Consider the following 11397-nt stretch of genomic DNA (forward strand, 5'->3'; position numbering starts at 1 on the left):
TAAGAGTAGTTTAACCAATTTGTGTAAATGATTTTATAAACTCTATAAAATCATAGTCCAGTACCTTCCTTCATCTAGTTTACCAAACAGTCTATATACACTGATACACTATTAACCATAAAGTTTATAATTAATTTTAAACCTCCTCTTAAGCCACACTACTAAAACACAAGTTGTTTTTTTTTTAATATGCTTGTGGAAGCTGCTTCTCCCCTTTCCTGTAGATGCTCACGACCACCTAGATGATACTGGTTAGCTGAAATTCTCTCCAGTAGACTCAACACAAACTCTCTTCAGTAGATGACAGAATTTTTCACTCATCGCAAATATCTCCATATTGGTTTACTTTTCCTTGTGCTTTTTTTTTTTTGGGGGGGGTGTTCTTTCCTACATAGATCTGAGTGGGGTATCACCTTTTTCTGACAAGGTTACTTATATATTTCTCTGATCTTATTCCTTAATTCTTCATATGCAATAACTTTTCTCTTATTATTTTCTTCCACAGTTGTATCAGATCCTTGGGTAGGAGTTGATTCATTCATGGAAGCTCTGAAAGGGACTGGTTCATAAGGAGAAAAAGGACCTTCTCCTGCACTGCTTTCAGATGTGGGAGATGTTCCAAAAATGAATATGCAGGCATTTTTTATTCAAATCCTGGCTTTTGTGAAAAATATCCAGGTGATACAAGTGGATGTCAGGCGTAGCTTCCCCAAGAGGAGAATTTTCAAGCCCTAGACTTCTCTTGGCAGGTTTTCACGTACAAAATTTTTCCACCAAAGTATCTCATTACACAAGCAAATACAAGTTTAGGGACAGAACCATGTTTGGGGTGACTGGAAAGAATTCCTTTAGCAATGAATCCCTGAGTAAGCAACATACTTGTTGCAGAAAAGGGAACAGATCTGTACCACAAGCTTTCTCGATTAGATTCGTCAAAACTCTCTTTTGTTGGAATGTAATCCATTCCTATGTTAGAGAGTGGTGGTGAGACTTCTGCATTCTGCTCTGTCCCAAAATCGGTTCTCCCATTCATCTTTCATCCGGCGGGAGCAGCGGCAACAAAGGCCCACTCAAGCACCATCCCTTCCCAAGCTGCAAGAGGGAGGGGTGTTTTCTTTTTACTCGTGTACATATCTTCTTACTAAATTATAAGCACTGAAAAGGCATGAATTGAGGGTAATTTTGTGTAAGAAAAGGTACAAATAGATGTGCATTTCAAATGTTAAATACTCCCCAAGAAATGCTGAAAGACATTGAAGAAGACCAATAGTTTCTTCTCCTTATAGAAGAGCTATTAGGGGATATCAACAATCATCACATCGGAAGAGAAGGCACAGGTATATTACAATAGTCAGTATTAGAAAAAAAGTCCCAAATTGAAGAGACAATGACTTTGTGGATGTATGGAAGAGAGGAGGTAGCATATCATTTTCATCTTATTCCCTTCATTAAATAGCACGATGTCTTCCTCAGGCTTGCACAAAACGGGCACATAACTGCAGACATTCCTATGGTATTACAGCAGCATTTTTAGTAACTCCACAGATGTCTATCACCCTAAAACTCTGCCACTAACAGGGCTCTGGTGTGGTCACACTGAGAGCACATTCCACTGTTAATCTGCCAGGAGTGTATTACAAGTTCTTATTTACTCCTAGAAACTGCCATGAGCTAGACCAGTGTTGCCCTTTTGATTGAGAGTCAAATCTCTGCTGATTTTGTAGGGGTGGAGGATACATTGTTTTCTCCTCCACACCCAGGAATATTGAATTCTCAGGTGTGCGAAGGACAATCAACTCTAACAATCAGAATGCACCACCCCCCTGCTCCTCTAGATATTCCTTTAGATATATTATCCAGAAATAATTTCTAATGATATAAAAACTTAGATAAAAGGTGTTATCAGACTAAAAGCATGAATTTGTATTTTCAACAAAGATACATTATTGTGATAACCACAAATCAAAAAATTAACTGTATCTAGCATGCAATTCACTAAAGTACGCAAATAATATGTCTGCCATTAAGAGAAGGAAAGGAAAAAAACTGATTGCCTAATAATCAATGAAATCTTTTAAATCTATCTTACAAAACAAGAGAATAAACAAAATAAGTATATAATATTCTTACTATGGCTTGACATGTCAGTATACATGGCAAATATATATTGTTTTAACATGGAGGATCTCATGTTACCAGGCCCAGAGGATGTGATCCTAATTCAAAGGAAATTTACTGAAAATATACTAAACTGTATCTGCAAATGGAAATTTTTATAACACAATTGACCTAATTTTTGTCCAGAGTATATGACAGTTCTTATGCAAAAATCTGCACATTTTCAGATCATCTGCTCATCTGAGTGATCAAGGACTCCACATCACTAAGTCAACTCCAATGAAATCTACTTAAAATGGTCTCCATGTGAAGACTTCTAGTTTAATAATATAAAAATTTAAATCTTTATATATTTTTTATCCCTTGTTTTTTATTTGGGTTTCTACTCTCACGAATTTTTATTTGGGTGAATCCTACTTACTCGTTATGATGTAGCAGTGATCACGGTTCTCAAAATCTGTGTCTACAGATCATAATTTCTGGCAGATGCTACTGAGCTGGAAAGAATCACAGTGGGGGGCCTAGTAAAGGAGTATATTTCTATTGTCTGTATATCATCCTTAGAGAGGTCCCAAATGATTTGTCAATCAATCTCTTTCCTTTCTGAGTTTCCCTCACCCCAAAACTCAAAGATGCTCTGGCTTTATCATGTAATATATGTATATTATTCTAGTCTATATAATACTTTGGCAGGAAGTTGTGTCTTATTGATATATACATTCATTCTCTTAGAAAACTGACATTTAGTAAATTGAAGCTACAATAAATTACTTTTTTCTGTCTTGAAGACTTGATTATGCCTCCCTGTGGGCCTAACCTACTATCATGAACTATTAAGAGACTGGTTGAAAGACAAATGGTTTTGCTGTGTAATTTACAGCTTTTAAAATGGAAAGCAGAAAATTAAAGTAAAATGCAAAATCACTTTCTTTTCATTTTTCAAAACATTTTCAAAGACACATTTAAAATGTAATGTGGAAATGGTAAATTTAGAACTCTGTTCTTTATGGACTTTTTTTGAAAAGCTCAAGGGACCATAGGAATAGGCTGCAAATGAGTCTCATTTAAGTACCTCAGAAGGTCAAATGTATTTCCTGAAAGTGGAAAGAAAAAAACAAATGACTATAGTTTTCTTGAAGAAGAGTTTTCAAGATGGAACTTTGACTTAACACTTTCTTAACTGCTACCTTCAAATAACCTACATGTTTCTCAACAGGCTATCCAGGTATTTCACTTACCAATTACAAATCTGGTGCTATATTAGAGTGCTTTGGAGGAGCAATCTGTACAAATGCAAAGTTAGGTCATTTAAATACAATGGAAAAGGGAAAAAATTGCTTTTAATATTATGTTGCATTTCATTTTGCAAAATGTATGGATTTTAAAATATTCTTACGTTTGTAATAGTATTACTCATAATAGGGGCACATTTGGAGGGGGGAAACAGGTTGCATGGCATATGTTGTGCTGGAATACTGCCACCACTAGAGTGGCTGTGGGGGTCTCCATCTTTGGCTTCACACTTAACACACCCAGTACATGGCATGTTCCCAACACAACACATACACCCCATCGTGTCTTACTGCTTAATTACGGCTCATATTCCCAACATATGTTACATATTGTCAACAGAAGGAAAAAAAAGCAAACTTAGATTTGAGCTGAATTTAGTGCCTTTAAAATATTCAAATATGTTGTTTTACAATAACATATGGTTGTGAAAAATGTTTTCCCTTTTCCCCCCTAACAGTAGATCTCTTTTAGGATGAATCATGTATTCTGTAAGTAAATTAAATGGACTCTGCTCTACTGAAAAATTTATTTGTATTTTTGCTTGATTTTTTGCATTTCTGATGTACATTCAAAATTCTACATAAGCCTCTGATGAAATCCAATTCTAATCTAAGTGAAATTTGATTTTTACTACATTAAGAATGCACAGCAAACGAGAAGTTATTCACCACTCATTCTGTGCCATAAATTGTGCCAGGTACTTGAGAATTCAAATATAAAAATGAGAAAGTCCAATGATTTCATAATCAAGAGGAACTGAGCCAGCCTTTATCCCCTAGTATATAATGCTAAATTGCCCTATTAAACATAAGTTCTTGGATTGGAATTATTATTTGATGTGTGCTCTTAAGGCATCAGTGAAAGCATAGACTTCACTATTAATTGAGGAGAAATTTGCAAAAAAAAATTATAGTTATGGCCCTATTTGCAAATCCTTATAACAAAATGTTCTTAAAAGAAAACCAGTATAGTAGGAGTCCTAGGATCAATAAGATCTAGGCTTGGCTCTTCCATTAACTCACTTTGTGACTTTGAATAAGCCAGCCAGTTTCTCTGGATACCAATATTCTTATTTGTTAAAAGAAATGCTCTGACATTGGATGGTCTCATAATTTAACCCCTCAAGTATTGTAATATCCTTCTCCTTGTCTCAAGTCTCTCCCCTCCTCCAGTCTATCCGCCATTCACATATTACAGTGATCTTTCTAAAGCAGATGTATAACATGCTACCCCACTGCTCACCAACAGCCAGTGGCTACACATTACCCCTCCAGGATCAAAGATAAAGTCCTGTTTGGTTTGAAAGCCTTGCATAACCTTTACCACTTCCAATCTTGCCAATTTTCTTACTCATTATGTTTCTCTGCATACTTCGCGATTCAGTGAAACAGACGTTCTTTCAGTTGCTCAAATAAGACACTCACTCTCTACAATCAGGACATTTTCACTAGCAATCCCTTATGCCTGGAAAGCTCTGCCTCTTTATTTCTGCCTCTTGGCTTCTCTGACTTCCTTTAAGGCTCAGCTAAAATGCTTCCTCCTGTAAGAAGCCTTTTCTGTCTCCCTTAATGTTAATGCCTTCCCTCTGAGGTTATCTCCAATCTACCCTGTATGTATCTGGCATATACAGAATTGTCTGCAAGTTATCTTCCCTTTTAGAGTTTGAATTTCTTGGGGACAGGGAATATTTTTGCATATTTTGCACCCACAGGTCTTAATATGGTGCCTGGAATAGAATATGCTTAATAAATGCTTTCTGAATAACTCTGAGCCCATATTTCTTGACATAAAAGCAAAAGGGATGACAAAAAAGAGCTGAATTTAGGGGTTTGGAATGATAATCATGGGAGGAAAGAAAGGAATTAGGGAAAGATGACGAGATTATCCATGAGAAAGCATATATGCCACATGATCCTTCACCTCTGGGCCCAAGAAAGCATGAAGAATACCTTTCTGAATGCATAGAAAAGAAGGTGCTCTTTCTAAACCACCCGAATATTAAAATGTCATATTTTATAATTGTTTTAAACTTGTTTTAAAAGTATTTTCATAAACACTATTTTATTTCATCCTCACAACAAATATCCTTATCCCTGACAGCTAAGGATACTCAAATCAAGAGAACTGAAGTTACTTGCCCAAGGTCACACAACCTGTGAGTCAGGTGAAGATCGAATGTGAAAATTAATATCTGCTGATTCTCACCTTGGTGTTCTTTCCTTGAACTATCCTGCCCTTTATTCAAACTTAGTTCTACCTACAATTTCTGTCAGATATGATATTAGAAAAGTATTAGAAAAGGAGTACAATAATGATTTACCAAAAGATAGATGAGGATATAAAAAAGAACATCAATTTTTAATGTACATACATTTCTTACAGACAGGTTGTTTTTGTTTCAAATTTAATCCTTTGTGTTTAAATTGAACTGTCACTTCATATCACTGTAGGTATAATCCCAGGACTGGAAAGACCTTGTGAGGTCATCTTGTCCTTTCTCCTGCCTTCATTTCAACTGCCCTGCGAAAGATTAAGCTCAAAATGAAAACATACATCCCATTCTATCTTTCTACAATTTTTGCTGCCCTCCATCCATCTCTAGTTATTTCTATGATGTATCATTTTGCAAAAATGATTAGTTATGTAAGTTATGTTCTTCATGATATAATAGTGCCTGAGAGAGTTAAAAGCAGGCTTGCATATGCCTGACATTTCGTGTGTGAATTAGACATCAGGAAGAATGGATCATAGAAAGTCTTACTAAAATTTGATATTTTTAAATATTAAGTAAGCACATAAATCTTTATTATTTGCCTATTAATTTATTTTTCTGAAAAGAAAATTAATTACAACATTAATAAAATGAATGGAGAATTAAGTTCCCAATGTACTATGTTTCTGAATGAGATATTAAATTAATGTATTTTATATAAAATATACAGTATCTCATCAAACTGACCATTTCAATACACATTCTTCTTTGTGTTACTGCAAAGCTGAAAAAGCGACATAATTAACACAGCTTCACCATGAAAACAATCATGTACTACACATAAAAATATCCAATTTTCCATAAGCAAATACTAATATGAAGGATGGCATCTTGCTTGATAATCTTCCCTCCACTATCCAATCCCTCTGTGATTACGAGATGAACCTGAATGCTAGCTCTTAAAACAATGTTTTCCCTCTTACTCCAAATCACTCCTCACAAGGGAATACTTTCCCCACAAGATTCTACTTTATAGCGTTAACCCCATAAAAAGGCAAGCAAGTTGGGGGGGGGGAAGTGACAGAGAAAGGATGTGAAGAAGGAATTGCAGAATCCATTAAAGGTCCCATGTTCATTTGTCAGAAAGAACACAGTAGAAAAGCTGGGAGAAAATGCTAGTGCCCTTGATGCATCATGTGCAACAGGACATGGGCAGTACTGCTTGAAAAATTATAGTGTTTGTGCATTTACAGGACTTGAACAATGAATGCTTAGCCAATAATTGCCATATTTTTCAACTGTTGCAGCCCTAAGTATGAACAATAGGTCGCATCATAAAGATGTTAAAACAATCCATTACCACATGGCTTCTCCTGACCCTTCTACTTGTACTAATAGGATAGCTTTTATGTATTATACAATACCTTGCTACTGTAGAAGTTTGAAAGGAATGAAGAGAATGTGTACAGTATTTCTGAAATGTCTGAAAGAGGCATCATCTAAGGAAATACAGCATATGTGCAACAGGATTTGGTATCAGTGCATATACAGTCTTGTGGAGGGGGAGCCTCAGCAGGATTTCTGGCTCCCATAAGATCAAACCTTAGGAAATAAGGTGTTGTTTTTTTTAATAATTTAGCCAGTTGGTTTAACTTGTCTTTTAAAGAAAATACATATACACATGTATATGTATCTGTGTATACACATATGTGTATATATGTATATGTTTATATGTGTATACATGTATACCCCCCCTCCCCTGGCTTCTGATCACATTGCTGTAGGGCAATGGTGCCAAGCTGAAATAGAAATGAGACAACTAAATTGTACAGCAGGATCACTACAGGTGATATACTAATGCAGAAAACCATATATTAATATTATCTATATTTTATGATATTTTTATTTCTTAAATATTTCCCAATTAAATTTTAATCTGATTCTGATCACATTTGGCAGTATATTGGGCAAAATGTGGCTCACAGGTCTGTGTATCACACCTCTGCGGCAGGGAACTCCTATCAAGGAAATTCCTTCTGCCAATAAAGCTTTGCAGTTTTTGTGTAATTTAAGGCTTTAGAGAGTTGTGCCTGAGGGCACAAAAAGTCTTAGTACCTTTCTACAGGTCAGACAACCTTCTTCCTAATGAGTTGTTTTTATGTGGTGTCTTCCATTTGAGGCACCTACATGGTGAAGGAGACACCACAGGCAAGGAGTCCAGAAGACCTGAGATCAAATCTAACCTCACACAATTATTAGCTGTGAGATAGATGCATCATTCAACCCGTATTTTCCTCAGTTTCCTCAATTGTAAAATTGGGAAAATAATAGTATTTCTCTCTCAGGGTCTTTGTGAGGATCGAATGAGGTAATATTTATAATGCATTTAACACAGTTCCTGGGACATAGTACATCCATAAAGAATGCTTGCTCCCTTTCTTTCATTCTGCTCTAAGTTCCTTGAGGGCAGGAATTGTTCTTTTGCCTTTCTTTGGATTCCTAGCATTTAGCACGGTTCCTGGTACATAATAAATGAGGGTTGACTGATAACCAGTATGGGTCAGAGAAAGAGCTGAACCCAAGTCTTTCTGACTCCTAGACTAGCTTTCTATCAACCAACAAGGTGATGGCAATATTGGAATAGGGAAAGGGATGGGACCTATGATTTCATATTTCTACATACTTATGTGAAAATCAATTCATCCACTATATTGATAAAATATCTGAAACTTAGTTTTAGAGATTAATATGCATCTACAAAAGATGAGAAATGCATGATGTCTCAAAAGTCTTAGCAAAATTAAAACTTTAATATTTTTAAATTGCACTAAGATTTTTGGGATACCCTAACCACATTAGCTAGATAGACAGACAGACAAGACAGACAGATAGATGTGTGTATACATATATACATGTATACATATAAATGTGCAATATTTTTACCTAATGCTGCAATTATTAGATACAATAGACTTCCAGTTCAATGTAACCTTTTTTTTTAATCTATGGGAAAGAACAAAAAAGCAAAAGAAAAAAATTAATGAAGCCAAAAAACTTTATTAAATGACTTCACCCAGGGATTAGAGGATCAATGACATAAAGTATTGCTAGAATTTTTGTCCAATTTTATTGCCTGTATTGACTCACATCTATTAGACTGTAGATAAGTGGCTAAGGTCAATAGCTGTGTTTTATGTTTTGTTTTGCTCTGTTTTGCATAGAGTTTAAACAACACAGGTAACCCTAGCTTCTCCACAGTTACAAGTGCAGTGAATAGAGCACAAAGCTTAGAGTCTGAAAGCCATCAGTTCAAAGACAGCCTTAGATACTTACCTGCTGTGTGACCCTGGGCAAATTACATAACCCTTTTTGGCTCAGTTTCCTCATCTGTAAAATGAGCTGGAGAAGGAAATGGCAAACCACTCCAGCATTTCTACGAAGAAAACCCGAAATAGTGTCACAGAGAGTGGGACACGACTGAAATAATTAAATGACACAAGACAACAATCCTAATTTTGAAATTTATAAAACAATACTATTTTGGAAAGTAGCCAGACAAACTCTCTACATTTTCAGAACTGGAAGAGAGCTCAGTGGATATCCACGACTACTCAGACTTTAGTAGGAAAGGAACTGGAACAGGATCTGCCATTTCATTGTTATATAGCACTTCCACATGAGGAAATTCCCTCTACCAATATAGGTCACTCTTTTCTCTAAAACTTAAGATTCTTCAAAAATTGTGGAGAGCACTGAGAAGTTAAGTAACCTGTGCAGGACCTCATAGTTAGAAACCAGTAGGTCCAAAAGTCAGGACTTCCTGGCCATGAGGCCGGCTTTCCATCCACTATGCCACACCTTCTTTCTTGGAACAGGAATTCCATCTAAACTGTTTGTTTCCAAGTATCATCTCACAGCCTTCACTTGAAGACCTCCAAGGACAGACAACTCACTTGTCAAAAACATCCATTCTACTTCTGCAATTTTAATTGGTAGAAGAGTATCACTTTAATTATGTATTGTCTTTCAGTGATCAACTATAAAGTTCAAAAAAACACATATATACATATGCATATAAAATATATGTACATGTTTATCTATCTATTGTTTTTCTATGTCTCTTGGATCTCATATAGTATTCTGTTTTATACATTGTCGATACACTTATGTAACACTGGTTATGTTAATTTTATTGTTATATTATTGGACAATAGATTGAAAGGGACAAGGGACCAGGTCATCTAGTCAAACTCCCTCATTTTATAGTTGTGGAAACTGAGGCTCAAAAAGTTTTAGAGACTTGCCTAGGGTCACATAGATAATAAGTGTCAGAAGACTTCATTCTATATGTTTATGGCTCTAACTCTATGAACAATACCATCGGCCAAGCTGCTTTTAATAGGACATGAGATTTGTATTTATGGCAACAATGTTTGTAGGTTAAAGAAGTTTTGAACAGCCCTTTCCAATTACTTCTTGATGCTTATTGGATTTTTAGGGCAAGACTAGTGAGAGGTACTAATCATATGGTGGTCGTTACACTTTCTATACCCAAAGATGTGGAAGCAGGGAATGAAACTCATTCCCACTAACTGACCAAAAAGTACAGGCTTGAAGACCTTTGGTGTTGGATGGAGTCTTCTCAAAATGGCTCAGGAGTTATGATGGTTAAATTTTCTGTGTGAGTATTTATACCATGGAAATTGGCAAATGCTAAAAATCAGGACTTGATTTATTGTTTTGTTTATTATCTAGACTTAAGAAAGTGATGGAGAAAAAAATAATGAAGTTATACTTAAAAATGTGTGCTGGGCACATTCCTCTTCTCCCCCTTGCTAGAGAGATAATTCTTAAACATTTACCAGCACATGCATGCCTTTAGTTGAGAAGTACAAATCAGTAAATCCTGTACATAACTAGGCAGCCACTTTGTGTACCAGGTGAGAGGGGCTGTGAAACTGCCAACAACAGAACTGAAAATGTGTTGACTGGGCCTCAGGCAGGTTGATCCAGTTGATTTCATCCTAAAATAGGGATAATATTTCCCCCAAGTAGCAATAACTGTTGGAGCAGTGAGAAGCAGGTGCAGCATTGTTGCTTCACTGCATGGTACGTCCAGAGATAGAGGTCAGCTGTGGCAGCAGGGTGCTGAGTTTCTAAGACTAAACAAGAGTAGTTGGGAGGCACAACAGCAGTAGGAATGGCAAAGGAGTTCCTGAACCACTCTGAGAAGCTGCAGTAATCAGAGCCAAGGAGCAATCCAGAGACATAACTCATTAAGTTTCAGGAAGGAAAAATCTCCAAGCTGCAGACAGCATTAAAATATAAAAACTCACTTACATCTGAGGAGGAATTGCTGGCGATTTACTCAGGATGAAATATCAACATTAATTCTCTATCAGTATATGAGTCTATAGGAGATGGTGCTCATTTTTTTTTCATGGTGGCAATTTTAAGTAGATTATTCTCCAGAAAAAGAATTGCATTTCCACATATTTACAATGCTGATGAACTACAGTATTGTTCATTCTTCTCCCTGTGCCTACATTCAAGTATTCAAAATGCACAGATTTACATATCAGCTCAAATGCTACTTTTAGACTGCCATTTGTAGCTTTGGCTACAAGTCCGAGTCCTTCAAGTTTTGGAAAGCTGTATGGAAAGCTATTTCTTCTGGTGTTTTTAGTTGATCTCTTCAGTGGTGGGTCCAGAAGAAGCACCTCTGGATGGGGCTGCTCAACCACTTGGAAATGCATCAGGAATGCCTTCTGGCA

The 11397-nt window shown here is 36.1% G+C and overlaps 1 pseudogene; it reads right to left on the bottom strand.

The window, feature by feature from the left end:
* Positions 1-387: 387 nt before the first annotated feature.
* Positions 388-1033, bottom strand: LOC110222603 (OCIA domain-containing protein 1 pseudogene; annotated as a pseudogene).
* Positions 1034-11397: the final 10364 nt, after the last annotated feature.

The sequence above is a fragment of the Phascolarctos cinereus genome, unplaced genomic scaffold (genome assembly GCF_003287225.1).
Source record: "Phascolarctos cinereus isolate Bilbo 61053 unplaced genomic scaffold, phaCin_HiC Scaffold_9;HRSCAF=440, whole genome shotgun sequence".
Taxonomy (NCBI): Eukaryota; Metazoa; Chordata; class Mammalia; order Diprotodontia; family Phascolarctidae; genus Phascolarctos; species Phascolarctos cinereus.